Source organism: Cryptomeria japonica, chromosome 8 (genome assembly GCF_030272615.1).
Source record: "Cryptomeria japonica chromosome 8, Sugi_1.0, whole genome shotgun sequence".
Classification (NCBI taxonomy): domain Eukaryota; kingdom Viridiplantae; phylum Streptophyta; class Pinopsida; order Cupressales; family Cupressaceae; genus Cryptomeria; species Cryptomeria japonica.
In genome coordinates, this window is record NC_081412.1 from 352,571,717 (window position 1) to 352,589,167 (window position 17,451).

Below are 17,451 nucleotides of genomic sequence, written 5' to 3' on the forward strand. Positions count from 1 at the left end.
TATACAATAGTCAATGAAATAGTATATGCAAATATACTCCCCTTATCATTATTCTATATATTACTCAGATTTTGCATGCTCGGTTCTGTTTTGTGCTTGTGTGCTCTGCTAGCTCTGCATGCTCTGCTCGGTATACTCCCCTGTATACAATACTCAAAACTGTATTACCAAAACTGTATCACTCTCCAAATATAGTTTATTACTCCCCTTATGTAGTATTACTCCCCTTTTTTTGACAAACATAAAAAACTTAATTTCCATCTGGGGGTGGTAATTGATCAAAAATAGATTTATACTTGATCCGGGCGTCGGTGAGTGCGACTAAGAGTGCATCCTTTACACTTTCCATTAAAGAATTTTGTGCTTGAATATCAGCCAATAGTGATATTAAGCCATCAAGAGTGCTTCCCTCTTGTGTATAGATAGGTGTGTAGCTCGGTTAATCTGCTCTTGAACTGATGAGAGATGAGGAAGGAATAATGTCTGGAGGGTCATTATATCCATCTTGATCTTATGCTCTTCATTTTTGAGTTCTAATTGTTGAGCCATGAGCTGTTGAAGCTTGATATAAAAATTCTGAACTAAATTAGGCTCGGTGGTCAACTTAGTTGAGAGATCAGTGATCTCTTTCTCAATTGCATCAGTTTTATTCTTGATATTTTTAATGAATAAGGAAAATGTACAAAGTTTCTGAAATAAATAAAGAATATGCTTGAGTTGAGGGGACAACTCAGCAATGAATTTGACAAGCTTTACTTTTCCTATAGCGAGAGCTTTTTGTACCTCTTCTATCATCTTTGCAGTAAGCTCTTTATCTTTTAGCTTGCTCAAGTACTCAGATGCATCAACTCTAGATGTTTCTATTTGAGTAAGGAGTTCATCCAGTTGAATGTGGATGGCTGCATCGGTTGACACTATTGCTGAAGGTAGCATATTTGTTAGTAGTGTCTTTACCTTCTGTAGTACTTTATTCTTCTTTTGAATGGCCAATTGTTTTTCTTGTTCGGCCTTTGCTTTGCATAGTTCACCGAAATCAATAAGTGCTTGCCCTTTTAATTTTGAGATATCCACATTGGGCAACACTATCGGTTTAGTTAAATCAACTTTGAAACTATGCTTTCTCACCTTCTTCTCTTTACCTTTGATCGGTTGTAGTAAGACAAGTGCTTGTGAGGCTTGTTGACCCTCGGTAGGTTGCTCGGTAGATGCAACACTTTGGTCAGTTCCTATAGCCGTTGTGGTGTCCTTGGGTGTCTCAGTAATAGGGGTCTCAGCTGTAACATTTTCAGTGCTTGACAGTGCTTGAGATGTCTGATCTTTAGTTGTATCTTTTGTTGCTTCAGACTTGTGACCTTCGGTGCCTTGTTTTGTATCCTTAGGAGCTTCGGTAGAGACAGGTGGCTTGACTAGCGGATAAGGCTGAACTTGTTCTAAGACAGATTCACTAGATACAAGTTTTGCATAGGTAGTGCCTTCTATCATTTCCTGCTCCCGTGCTTCTGCATCCATGATATCTTCATCAATTTGAATAGTGTCAACTGAGTCTTGCTTGGTAGCATCAGGACCTTGCTCGGTGACATCAGGATCATGCTCGGTGACATCAACAATTTCAACTTGAGATTGTTCACCGACATCCTTTATTTTGAAGATATCCTGCCATTTGGCTTTTGTCTCATTTTCTACATCAATGTATAGCCCATTCATCAATTTTAAGGCTCTCTGTTTGACAAGAAATTTAGAATTGTATGTTGTCAAATCTTCTTTAATTTCTGCTACAGACATATCAGGAAATAGATGGACTAGACTTCTTTCTCTTATTTGTTTCTCTGATTCCATTGCATATTTCCATCTGTTATCAATATGTAAATATAATTCACTCGGAAGTGACTTTACTAGTTCTAATGGAGCTAGCCAAAACTTTAGAAGTGTGCAGATGACAGCTTCTTCAATTTGTCGCTTCTCATCATTATTCCTAGTCTCATACTTGACATATCTAAATCCTGCAAATCCACCATATTCTTTAAGATTGGCACAAAAGCTTTCAACACTATGAATATTTACCTTCTTTCTTTTTACAATCTGAAATTTGTTTGCATCATTAGATTTTGTATCACTAGACTCTTTTGCCAAAATGAGTCTTCGAGTAGATTTCTTGTAGGTCTTGGTTACCTTGGGTGCAGTAACACTCTTTTGTTTCTTACTCGGTGATGCAGTTGATGCTCTAGTGTTAGGTCTCTTTGTTGGTGGAGTCGGTAGGGCCTTTGAAGTGTCGAGTTTCTTTCTTTTCAAAACTTTACCCTTAGGCAACTCGATACTTAATGTTATTGCTGCCTCTTGAGCTTCTGATTCCTCTTCGGTAATGGCAAGAGTGCCTTTGATAGGTGTAGAGGAGGATTCTTCTCCGAATTTCTCAGATAAAACCTTTATCATCTTTGTAGCCTTTCTTGTAGCCTTGGGTACTACAATTCTCATTTTTACTTTTTCTTTCACCTCTTCATAAGTTCCATATCTTAGTTTGGTAGCATGCCTTGGCAATGAAAGATAGGCATCAATTTGCTGTTGAGTAATATCATAGTCAATATCGTAACCCATTGGTGGCAAAGATTGAGTCCTAGGTTCTACAGCATTCATATAACAGTAATCAGTGTCTACCTCAAAACATATATCATCCTTATATTTCTCTACCAGCTGTGGTGGAATCCGATACCTGTTGTGCATCTTCTCTTGAAATTTGCTAAAATAGTCATCCATGATATCATTAAAATTATCTCCCAATTTCTTGATAAAATCATTGATTTGATGGGTGATAGGTCGGTGTAGCTCCCAAACTACTTTACCGACTGAGGGAAAGAACTTCTCAAAGTAGAAAAACATGCATACAAGAAGTGAACCAAACTTCAGTGTGTTTGCTGAGTTGTTCTTCTTCAGCTTCCTTATTGTGTTCAAGTTCTCAAACAAGTTCTTCAATAACACTTCACATAAATCTACTTTCATTCCCTTTTTCACTATTTTATAGGCTAAGTCAACTGCGGCACATGATACACTGTTTTTCCTTGCTGATTGGAAGAAACAGTAACCAATTACTCTAATTGCAAACTTAAGTTCTACATCAGTGACATTGTTCAATTTCAGTCCTCGGTAATAAGATTCTACTCCAGTTAGACTAATTAACTCCTTCTGTGATATCATTTTTTGTGCTCGTGCATGATCATAGATAGGATACCCGGTGATCACATGAATGATTTCCTTAGTGATTTTGAATGGTTTCTCCTCTAGCCACATAAAATCATCATGAACTCTACTTAAAAAAAACTTAACCCACTGGGGTTTGAACACACGGGGATAGGCTAGGGATTCAGTTAATCCCTTGATTTTGATATGCTCATACTTGCTATCCATTTTTCCATCAGTACAAAGTTCATCATATGTGTCACTAATCTCAACATGACCGAGTTATTCAACACAACATTTGGTGAAGAATCTAACATCTTCGACTAACAAGACTCGATCAGGGATGAGTGAAAATGCAGTTTTTTCATCTGGTTTAGAGGCGACTTTAGGAGTCAAAGAGTACTTCAGCGAGGGCTTCTCCACATTCTTGACAACTACGGGATCTTGGATCTTGGGCGTCATTGTAGATTTCAGGTAAAAACTTAGCAAACTATCCTTAGGTTTTGACGGTTTACAAACGATTGACGCTTCACACTCGGTAGATAATAGCAATTTGACAAGATCAGAAACCAGCTTAACAGTGTGATGAGATTTGATGTAAATACCTTGAAATTCACTTTGAATGAAGTTTGATCGCCTTGATTTGCTCTGCTTTGCTCTCTTGAAAACTTGGTGAATGAGAATGACAGCAAAAATACCTTTAAGTACACAAAATACCTTATCGGGCTCCATGCGAGTTAGGTCAAAACATTAAATGCACTCGGTTCACCTTTAACCGATTTTCTCCTTTTTTTTGTTTTAACTGAGTAACCAAATTTCCTTCATTTACCAACTTGACAGGCTTCCTGTATACATCGACTTGACAGGCTTCCTGTATACACCGACTTGACAGGTTTCCTGTAAAGTGCTTTTGATAGAATTTCAAACTTACTAATGCATCTTAACTATGCAGATTTTGAATTTTGTACATAATAGAATAGGAACTGTTATGATTTAACCTTTAGAGAATGCAGTCCCTTCATACCTTTGCTGATTAATTTGGAATAGGTGCACCTAACTTGATAGGTAAGGTGCTTTCTTCATCTGACATGATTTCCTTCTTTTTCCAAATCATCTTAAATTTTTCTTTTATCTCTTCAGTGTCTCTTCTAGGTTGATCTCTACAATCTCTAGCTAAATGTCCAACTTTGTGACAATGAAAACATGCCATACCAGGATTTCTCCATGATCTTTGGTTGTTCTTTCCAAATATTATAAAATAGTTGGCACTAATATGTCCATATCTTCCACAACATTCGCACCATATCCTTGTATTGTAATCCCATGGTACTACTACATATTGTCGGTAAGGATTTGTGTGAGTTCGGTAACCACTAGTGTTTGCTTAGTGTGCAGACCACATGTGATTCTTTTGCTTAAACCAGCATTTCTCGGTACTATGTCCATATCTATTGTAGTTTTTACAAAACCCTTTGAATTTTGCTTTCTGATATTTGTTAACAGACTTTGTCCTACATTGATTAGATGTGTGACCATATTTATTGCAATTGTAACAATATCCATTGGACTTAGTGATATTCGGTTGCTTACCTTTTCTAATCTGGCATATGTTGGCAGTATGACCTTGATTTCCATAGTAGTAGCAAATAGGCTTCTTCCTTTTGATTTTATTCCTGTTTCCAGCTTGCTTTGATGATTCTCCTCTCTCGGTAGTATGAATTCCTTTCTCGGTTGATTCTTTTCCTTTGTAACCGAGTCCCACATCTTTGTTGGGTCTTCTTGTATTCAGTTGCTCATCCAACATCTTTGATGCATCATAACTCTTCTTCAATGTTTCTTTGGATTTCTTCTCTATTTCAAGTTCATCAATCAACCTTGATACTTCAAGTTTTAATGCTTGATTTTCATCATTCTTTAGAATTGCTTCATGATGTGCATAACCTAGTTGATCTATCATATTTTGTTGAATCCCAGTCAACCTTATGATTTCATCATTCTTATCAGATACTAAGACTTCAAGTTGTTGTTTCTCTCTGTGTAGATCTCTTGCTTTATCCTCTGTTGTTCTCAATGCATCTAGATTTTCAGTCATCTGTGTACTGAAATGTTCATGTTCTCTTTTCATTGCTTTTAGTTAATCAACCAATGCTTTGTTCTTTTCCTTCAATACTCAAATCATTTCTTCAATCCCTTTAGATATACTAGTCTCAGATGATGTCTCAATTTGTTCCACTAACTCTTGATAATCCTGCAAGTCATCAGATAATCTTCTTCTTACTTTCAGAGATTTTTGCATTTGCCTTTGCATGTCTGCAATCACTTGATTTGCATGATCCAGCTCTTCTTGCAGATACACAATCCTCCAAGATTGTTTATAGCCTTCCATTGATAAGATCTTTCTCTTTAGGTAGTTAAACCCTTTTCCAAGATTCAAGCTCTGATACCAATTGTTAGGCCCAATATGGAAAGCTAATGTACTGAGAGGGGAGGGGTAAATCAATATTCCAAAAAATTTCTTGAATAATAATTTTACTGTTATGCATAAACTGAATAGTGCAGTAACATAAAATGAAGTTAAAACAAACAGATAACAATCATACATGATTCACTCCATAACACATATATTTTGGCTACGCAGAAACTCTTGGTTAGAGAGAAAAATTGCAGTGGGGATGACACCCACAACTTCACTACTGCAATAATAAAGAATGCTCAGTTAGAGCTACATGTTTAGCTATTTCTGATAGCTTACCCTGTTAGGAGTAACAAGATCTGTTAGATCTACCTTGCTAAAGGATTTTGCAACATGTATTCTGAATGCTACACCTGGTTAGAGGCTTTACAATTTATAGACTTGGTTAGAGTCTTTTACCCTCTTAAAGGTTTCTCTTTCAACTTCACAATATTACAATAAAATCATTACAAACATCTGCAACTTTACATCTGAAATGTTATAGCAGATTCTATGTGCTCAGAATAAGATTACCTTGCTTATAGAATACCTCGGTAACTCATATAGTAACTCGATAAACCCTTCTGTTTACTCTGTTCTTTGACTGTTCTCTGAAAACCTTCTCGGTGACCTCTGTGTCTCTGTAACAGTCTTCCTTCATACATATATGCACACAACTTGCACTTAATTCATGTTGTATAAATAGATCTCTTAAAACGGTGATCCAATTCATTGCTTCGATCTTACAAACAAGATTCCTCGAATGAATAACTAAACAAAATATTTCATTGGTTGGATTGACCTCGCAATCATACACAATCTTCTAGTGCAATTTCCAATGTAATAACGGTTAGATGTGCCTCGATCTTGTAACACATTTTCATATGCATGTCTAGGTTCAATGTATCTGGTAACACGTTTCACTCAGTGAATATCAACTCAATGTGTTAACTTTACTGCTTGGTAGCCATAAAAAGATACTTGTAGACAGCTTCGGTGTATATTGTGTTCTGTGACTGCTTTCTTTTGTAACCGACTAGACTGTGCATACCGACTTCTCTGTTTATACTGACTACATGATTCGGTAGTGCTAACTGACTAGAATATATAGTATGACTTTGAATATAAAAAACTAATGGCAACTTGATAAGTAGTAACACATCCATCCATTTGGATTAGGCATTCATCCATCCGGAATGAGCATCTAACCATACGGGTTAGGCATTTGTCCATACGGGACATAAGATTTCATCTATCCAATATGAGATAGGCATCTACCCATACGAGGTAGGCATCTATCTAATCAGGATAGGAGGTGCTCTGGCCAAAGACTTAGACTCATCGGGACCATTCGGGTCTTGAGCCACTCACTAAGTACTACACTCTTCTAACAGAAGTGCACCGAGGTCGCCGTCCTTAGGAGTAATTAAATAACATAATACAAGCTTGAATTCTACCTCAGATTTTCTCTTAAAGCCTCAGTAAGTCAAGCGAATCCATACGAGATTCCTTCCGAGTATGCATTGAATTACTTTTTTTTCAAATTAATTATCTTTATATTTCAAAATAGGATTCTTACTCAATCCTTCCTTTACCAAGCCTAGACCCCACCCACGAACGCCTGAGTACGAGGGACAACTCCGTCCCAAGACTGCCTACATACCCACTTCAGCACGGGATCAAGACATAAAGTATGTAGTTCTATTTTCTACTCTATGGTTTGATGTAAACTGATTAGTGGGTACGCAACCCTTTCTAGGGTCAATGTCCCAGATAGTTTCTCTGCGGTTGCTACCTATGATGGTAGCACTTAAGCAAAGGCTCAAGATGGCCTATTGCTTGTGGCCTAAAACAACTAGATCTTAGCACCTATCATGAGCATCACCCTTGACCAAATTGTCAATCACCAATATCTCTTCAAGATAAAAAAAAAATCAATTTCATAAAAGCATTTTACTTAACCATCCCAAAAAGGGGGTTTACTATGGTTTATCTCAATGGATGTGAAATCATTTAAAAGTTATCTTATTAGATTATCGATCCAAGGGGGATTACCCGCCCCTTGGATTTTAACTTCCAAGTGTCCCTTATTACTCCCCAACGATTTATAGGGATGATGCCACAGATGTCGTTGATGTAGCTTTATTAGGCGTTAAGTGCAGTAGTTCAACACGACGACATTACCCGTAAGCGTGACCCAGAGGCACTATATATACCGAACGCTACTTGGTTTTGGTTTTCCAACTTCCTTTATTTAGTTTTCTAACTATGAAAACATCATGCTTGAAAACAATTACTAATTGAACGCGTAAAATTTAAACATTGCAAAGCTCGATTAATTGAAATAAATACTTGAAGAATTACATGGAATTAAAAAAAAACCATATTTAACATTATTTATTATTCAAAACCTCATAGTAATAACAATTAGGAAACTTGCATAATAATAATTAAACGTGAAAATTGCATGGAGATGGAAACGCCAATAAATGTAATCAATGTGAAGCAATTTGCATGAGGTGGAGGTAGTGTAGGTTACATGCGAGAATATCGCTTATAAGCCACTATTCCCACAATAGAATTTAGCTTCAAAATATTTAATATGAATTAATTGCTAGTGGAAAAAAAGATCTAATTATAAAATTTGGTAAATTAATTACAATTTATAAATTGCTTAAAATTTTAATAAACTAAAATTATAAATATATATAAAAAGGAATTTAATTAACATATATAAATTTTTTTTCTAACAATTAACATTGCCATACCTTAAGATTTGGTTGGCATTTAAAAAGGGCAAGTGGGAGGGGGACCCCACGGTCCCCTCCACTACCCTGAGGCCACTGCCGCAGCAGTGACCGCAGGATAGTGGAGGGTACCGTAACGGTACCACTCCCCTTGCGGAGTATTAACTCCGCCTACGGCCCAATACTCCGTGCAAAGTGCTGGGTACTGTGTGCATATATATATATATATATATATATGATTTCCAGTTTTAATTTATTTAAACAGGAGAGTAGAGTTTAACCAGTATACAAAAATGAAAGCAATAAGGATTCATATATAGGAGCAATTAACATAGAGAGTTATTCGTAGAGGGACTTATTCCTTGGTTTTCAACAATTATTTTCCATAGAGTAGTAGATAACTAGACTCAAAACAAATGAGAATATCACAGAGAATTATTCACAGCAAATTCTATCCCTCCCTTTCAACAAATTTTCACAGAGAAAATATATAACCAGATAATGGAATCAAATGACAATATCAGAGAGGATTATTCACAGCGAATTCTATCCCTCCTTTTCAACAAATTTTTACAGAGAAAATATATAACTAGATAATGGAATCAAATGACAATATCACAGAGGATTATTCACAGTGAATTCTATCCCTCCTTTTCAACAAATTTTTACAGAGAAAACATATAACCAGATAATAGAAAATATGTATAGAATCAAATGAGAATAACATAGAGAAATATTCACAGCGAGATCTATGAGATTCAGATTTCTATTCGATAAACTAGAGAGATGGATTAGAGGGAGGATCTAATCTAGTTCTCAGCAAGAAATTGAATCAATTTGATTTAGTTCTCATTGAGGAAATTGAAACAAATTGATCTAATCTAATTCACAGCAAGATCAAGATGCATGATTCAAAATAAAATAAAACTAAATTAAAAGAACCTGGATGCTTGCAATTGATGTAGAATCCCCTATGAATCCTTCAATTAGCCTCCCTTGATCCTTCAAACTTGAAAGAAATCCTCCAAAGCAATCTTAGCTATCTTCAAAAATGAAATATGACTACAAAAAAAATTACTTGAGAGAAGAATTTCTTTATGGAATAACCAACTCCCATTTTTGAAAACTTGCCTATTATTTATAAGAAAAATCCCTCTATTCCACTATCTAGAAATTTTAATTAAAAAAGAGAGATTCTTTCCCAATTTTGGACTTCATGCAATTGATTAAACTTAGTGGGGGGAGTTACATGCAAGGTGGTGGAGAATCCTCTAGAAGCTTCTTATTCTTCCTACAACATGTGCCATAATTGGATAAGGAAAACTAAAAAAATAATTAAGAAAAATGTATATTTTCCATGGGTGTGTGTGAGTTTTATTATTTATCCTTTTATAATATTCATTCAATCATTTAAATAGCTTATCCAAAAAAATATAAGGAGGGTTGTGACACTTCTCCCAAGCCCAGTCTCCTTATCCTTTGGGGTGTCTTACTCTCTGGTGTATGTTGCATATAAGTTATACTCTAAATAAAAATATGATATTTTACTAACAAGAAATGATATATATTTTTTCAATTACTAGGCATTTTTAGATTAAGTTTTGGTCGAATCTTTAAAAAGCCATTTTTTTTACACTTCATAGTAGACGTGTTATTTTGACGAGTTGCATGATGAGTCACACCTTCAAACCTTAGTTGTAGATATGTTAGGCCCCGAGAAGGACAACTGAGAGGGGGGGGTGAATCAGTTGTGAACTAGTTGTCAATAAATTGTAATCCAAATGCAAGTTATTCCAATTTAAACTTAAATGTCGATAAAACAAATTAATAGTTATAGCAGTACTGGTTTAACTTTATGCACAAAACATAAAGAGAAACAACATCCACAACACATAACACAGAGATTTTGACGTGAAAACCTAGTAAGGGAAAAACCACGGTGGGAAGCCTTACCCACAATCAGATGATACCACTGTAGATAGTATGTGTATACAAATGGGGTCTGCACATGCAGAAAGGCCAACTGCCTAGAGTTCACTGCTCAGTCACAAAATACGAGTCACTCTGACTACACAATTGGATGGTTAAATCCAATGATAATGTACTGCTCAAAATAACATCTCCAATGGTAGATTTAGTACTGGTTAAGCTCTGAACATGAGTGTCAAAACATGTTCATAACCTTCCTTCAACCTTCAAATAATGTCTGTGTGATTCGCACAAGGATCTACTTATTTTTCACTCTTCAATATTCGAATACACTCATACCATATTATATATCCCCAATCTTCAATAAGATCTTACAATCATTTATACAAAACCTAAGACCAAATGAATAGGTCGACTCACTAAAGATATTACATTTAAATCAATTACAAATAAGTCTTGATGCGATACAACATGTCGACTCAATACATTTACCACAATAACCAATCAATAAATAATCTCCATAACGTGACGTGTTGATCTGGAATAGATAACATGTATCGGTCCATAACCTAGACTTATCTGCCAGTAAAGGCAAATTTGTCAACTCGATTAGACCAATAAGCAAAACACCAAAACCAAACTTCCAATCCATGTCTTCGACATAACCAAATGATCTCCAAGTTATCATCCCTGTCGGTGAACAATATAACCTGCTGGTGAACACATACTGGTGACTGTGCATAAGCCATTAACCATACCGGTGAACCATATTGCCAGTTCAACAGTACACCAATATAACCATAGTAACAAAACAACAATGTAGACCTCCAAGAAGATAAGTGTTGACATCAATGACAAAACCAATGCAACACATGACGAAATCATCCATAATACCAACAATCTTCCCCTTTGGCATTGATGGCAACACTAGATGGAAAAACATCTAAGTGCCAAAAACAGAATGCCAAAAACCAGTAAACCAATCAATCTCCCAAAGATAGATCAATACAAAGTTATGTAATAGGAACAGAAACCAAAACCCAAAATACATATATCCAAAGAGTATATGTCTCCCTCAATGAATAATCTCTCCTCCAAGGAATAATGTTTTTCCATAGATATATCTCCCCCTTTGACATCAAATGCCAATGCAATTAAAAATTCAAAACTTAACATTCAGCCAACTACTCCCCCTAAGAAGTAGCTCTCCTCCATCAAAGCCGGAAAAGGTTTTTTTTTTGTTAGTTCCTGTCGGTTTGATGTCAATCTTCAACATCGAAGTCTCTGTCGGTGGGGAATGTCATGCCCAAACTTTTACGATAAGAACGGGATAATTTTTTTTTAAAAATTGAAACTAAGTAACATTAAAATGCTAATAAGAAGTGCACTAACAAGTTCTGTCTTAACTTTGGTTGAGTTAACTTAAACCCTAACTCAAGTTGCGAATATGATTTAAAACAAATGTGGAATACTAAGGGTATTAATTTGTTATCCTCAACGATTTTAATCTCTCAATTAACTTATTTAAAATTCTCAAAAAAATTTGGCGAAGATATTTTTAATCTCCTAAAATCAAAATTTGTTTTAAGGAACAAATTAAATTTGACCTAGTACTTTATTTTTAATGTCTAAAATTATATTTCAATCCATAATTAAAATGAGTTTAAAATTAAATCGACTAAAGGGTCAATTTAATTTTCATAAATGTATATTTTCCTACAAGTTTTTAAAAAATTCCCCAATAGCCAAAATAATCTTGCCCAATTTATTATAAAGTTTATAATAGTTAAAACTCCCTAAATACTTTGAATTTAAACACATTTAAAAAAAAAAATTATATTCAAATGTTTATTAAAACATATTTAATTTAAATTATAATCATATGTTTATTAAAACATATATAATTTATGACCACCTACTAAAATACTAAATCTACATTTATCCATTCATTTATTTATTCTCTCTCTCTCTCTCTCTCTCTCTATATATATATATATATATATATATATATATATATATAAACTTAAATATACTTTCATATTATGGAAACCCTAATTTTATCATTATAAAACCAAACCCTTCTAATTTGTTTTGTTTAAAACACATCTTTATTTTATTCTACCCTAGCCCTACCCGGGCTAGGGTTTTATTTCCCCCCCCCCCCTTTTTTTTTTTTTGTGCAGGGCAAATCATGGAGAAGCGGCATTTTTTTTTTGTTTTGATGGAGAGGCGGTGGGGGTGCCGGGCGCCGCCCACTGTGTGACCACATAGTGGTGGCGCGGGGTGCCGACCCATTATGTGTCCACACAGTGGTGGTGTGGGGCGCCAACCCATTGTGTGTCCACACAGTGGTGGTGCTTTGGCACCACCCACACAGTGGGGTTCGACCCCCCCGAAACCCTTTTTTTTATGCTTAAAATATTTTAAATTTTTTTTTTTGTTTATTGTAAATTAAATTTTTTTTGTGTTATTTATTTATTATTTTTTTAAAATATAATGTCTATATATATATATATATTAAATATATAAATATATTTTAGATAAAGATATAACTAAATATATATAAATATATATTTATTTATATGGTTATATTTTGGATGCATATCACATTTAGATAAAGATATAAATAAATTTATATTAAATATCTCAACTATGCAATATGTATTATTTTTCTTTTCAAAACAAAACATAGAACAAATTATTAATAATCCTCAGATTTAAATAAGGACTTTTTTTTTCCCTCTATGTTTTAAATCCCAAGTTGCTATAATCTGAGATAAATTATTTAACCTTAGATTTATTTTAAACAAATGACAGACTTCAATATTTAAACAACATCTAATTTAAAAGATATTAGTTAAATTGGATAGGCTATTTAACTTTAGATTTTATATTCAGTAAAAAGTGATTGACAGAGTTCATTAAATCCAATCAGCAACTATATAAGTGACAGAGTATAATAAGATATATTCAACAACTGCATTAACCTAGATTATTTTATTTACACATAGAGATATGCATGAGGAAGTAAACTGAACATTAAATTTCAAAGTGACATGCATGCAATCATTAAACTTTTAAGAACAATACAAGCTTAATTCCAACAGATTTATTTTATTTATGCAAAAATAAATTAATAGAAATAATGCATCTATTTAAGGCATTTTTTTTTTGAATGCAATATAGTCATTATTACATGAGGGTGAAATACCCAACTAATCCCTCATTTCTATTAAATGAGGACTTTAATTAAAATAGATTCCTTTCCTTTCATAATAGATACATCATATAGTTTCCCTTTACATTGCTTCAACTTAAAAATATAAAATATTACTTTCCCAAAACTTTTTCTGCAAACAAATAAATCCAAAAGCTTCCACTTGTCCTTTTCTTTTCTTCCAACAACCTGCAAATAAATCAAAAGGCTATGACCATGGAGTGCTCACCTCCCAGCCTAGGCTAACTAGTAGCCACCCCCGAGCTTGGAGAACCAAGCCCTAGACAGGATACACATGCAAACACACACAACCAAGGGGAAAACAAACACAAACACATTCTCAACCCAGGGCTACACTGCACCACACATTGTGATGTCTTTTCAAGGGTGGTAGTGGACCAAGTACCCTAAGGAGACTGCAAGTATGGTAAAACATATAGCCACCTCATGGCAAACCAAATACATCATAAGTATAACAACCCCACATTCCTTATGCCCCCCCAAGGCATTCATGCCTTATTTCCCTCCTTATGACCCCCAAATGCATAAACAAGCCATGCAACAAGGGTCACATAAAATCCCTTGTGATCACTCTCATAACGAGAGCCTCTCACTCGAGGGTTGTCTCCCAAGAGTAGGAGGCCTTGATTACTCCCAAAGCACATAAAATGCCATACAAAAGTAAAACATAAAACACAATAATTTTCCAAGGGAAAACATGCAAGAAAACTAGACTTTTTACACAAGATATTTTTTCAATATAACATTCAATATGAAAACACTTTACAAGTAAGGTGAAACCAACCTTCAACTGCCCAAGGGTATGCTAGTTTTGTTGAGGATGAGTAGCCCAATTCCACAAGTCTTTCCTTTCTACACTTAGCCAAATTCTTAATTCAAAATCTATCTTTTTTCCTTTCAAAATTCCCTGTCACCAAAAATGGAGAGTGGGTGATTACCCTCTAAATCTCTCATTCTTGCTTAAGAAGACCCTAGTGAAAGTTCTCACAAGTTTCTAAAACTAAAAAGGAAAGGTAGGAGAAAATGGGAAAGGGATCTCACATCCAAAAGGAAAGTTTACAACCTAGATGATCCTTCTAAATTCAATTTTCGCACAACTTAGAAAAGTCACTTTTTAGGGTGTCTAAATGGTCACATGAGAGTTGGTACATGCCTAAAATTACTCCTAACCCTTAGGTATACCTTATGGGCTTTAGGAAACACTTTTAAACTATCCCTAGGTGTCCATTTAACCCCTTTTAAACCCCTCTAAAGTTAATTTTCGGGTCAAACCTAAGTTGACCACTCCAAAGATTCTCTACCTAAGGCAATTATGGAATCACATTAAATTAATTGAAAAAGCTATAGTTAAACAACTCCCTCCAAGAGACAATTTCAAAAATCAAAACATAAATCAACACGTGTGTCCAGTGACACAATAAAAATACTTTTACAAAATTACACAAGAAATTTTGTCTCTTGTTGGATTTAAATAAATTAGTAAATAACATTTAACACACATGCATCATTTACTATTACAAATAAAATATGACACAAACGGGGTGTTGTCTCTCCAAATAGACAAACCCTGGTTTTACGAACGTACATAGGTCTAGGTTTGGTTCTCCATAATGTTTCCACGGTCACATGGATAATTTTCCTGCGCATCTCAATTACACACTAGTAATTCCAAATGACCTCATATAATATAAAACAAATGCATAAGAATACACGTCAAACACTCTGCATACAATTTACATTTGAACAAATCAATATATCGTATATCCAAATAAATCCACATAATCAATTATCATAATCCTCATAATTTTGATCCATACATAAAACATACATCCTATTTCTATCATCATCGTAGAGCCCTGCAAATCCAATAATGACATACATCATCTCAAATTTATCCTATTCTAGAATCATATAGAGTTCTATATCATAAAGCATATAAATGAAGCATCAATCATACATCAATGTTATCCAAATCATGGAATCCTATAAGTTCTAAATCCAAATATAGCTAACATACGTTAGATCAAGATTATCCAATCAGTGGATCTTTTAGGATTTCAATTCATAATACATCAAAATGTACACCACAAGGTGAAATAACTCTATAACTTGGTTCAATTTCTTTTCTCACCAATCTATCTGTCTAACACAATCCATTCTATAGTATTATATAGCATTTATTAATAGGGTCAAACATGGTCAACTAAGTTAATCAAAGCTTGGTTTGGGGAAGGCCTTACAGGGAAATTACCCCAAGCTTCTCTCTGAGATATTCAAATGTTTCCTTAGGCAAAGGCTTTGTAAAGATATCTGCAATTTGCTCTTTAGTATTCACATAAACCAATTTCACTTCATTTGCTTCAACATTCTCTTTCAGAAAATTGTACTTAATAGAAACATGCTTTGTCTTAGAGTGAAATATAAGATTCTTTGATATATCAATTGTTGCTGAATTATCACAATAAATGATTGTTGGTTCTTTGCATTTTACCTTTATATCCTTCAACATTTGCTTGATCCATAATACCTGAGTACAATTAGTTGTTGCTGCAACATATTTTGATTATGTTGTTGATAATGATGTACAAGTTTGTTTCTTACTTATCCATGAAATCAATCTGCTACCAAGAAAGAATGTACCGCCAGTGGTACTCTTTCTGTCATCTACATCTCCTGCCCAATTTGCATCGGTGTATGCACATAAATCAAAATTTTCATCTTTAGGATACCATAAACTAAGATTTGTTGTGCCTTGTAGGTACCGAAAAATCCTTTTAACTATTGATTCATGATTTTCTTTAGGATTGTTTTGAAATCTTGAAAAAATACATAATGCATTCATTATATCAGGTCTTGTTTGTGTCAAATACAGTAAACCTCCAATCATAGTTTTGTATCTTGTCGGATTAATAGGAGCTGAATCATCTTTCAATGTCAATTTGTCAGTTGTAGTCATAGGAGTACTTACCGGTTTGGAATTTTCCATACCAAATTTCTTCAAAAGTTCCTTGAAGTACTTTGTTTGACATATGAATATACCTTTATCTGTTTGTGAAATCTGCAAACCTAGAAATTTTTTTATCTCTCCAATCATAGACATTTCAAATTCTTTTTGCATTTGATTAGCAAAGTCCTTACATAATCCATCTTCACCTCCAAAAATGATATCATCTACAAAGACTTCGATAACCAAAATATCATCATTGGTAACTTTGTAATACAGATTGTTGTCAGCATTACCTTTTGTGTAACCATGCTTCAAAAGATATTTATCCAATCTAGCATACCAAGCTCTGGGAGCTTGCTTTAATCCATATAAAGCTTTCCTTAACCTGCAAACCATATCCTTATTATCTATCAAAGAGAATCCACCAGGTTGTTCAATGTAAACTTCCTCCTCAAGATCTCCATTCAAAAAATGCACATTTTACATCCATTTGATAAACTTTATAGTTCTTATGAGTTGCAAATGCAAGAAATAGTCTAACTGCCTCAATTATGGCTACCGGTGCAAAGGTTTCATTATAATCAATTCCTTCTTTTTGTGAATAACCTTTACAAACTAATCTTGCTTTGTTCCTGATTACTTCTCCATCTTCATTAAGTTTATTTCTAAATACCCATTTAGTTCCAATTACATTTTTGTCTTTAGGTCGGGGAACTAATGTCCAAGTGTTGTTATTTTCAATTTGTTCTAATTCATCTTCTATTGCTTTTATCCAATGTTCATCCTTACATGCTTCAATAAAAGATGCTGGTTCAACTTGAGAAATTAAACATACCTCTTCATTTTCTAGTCTTCCTCTAGTCATAACACCTTGATTCTTGTTTCCAATCATCTGATTCTCCAAATGATTCAATCTTACATACCTGGGTTTGTTCGGATTAATATTCATAGACTATTGTTCTTCAAT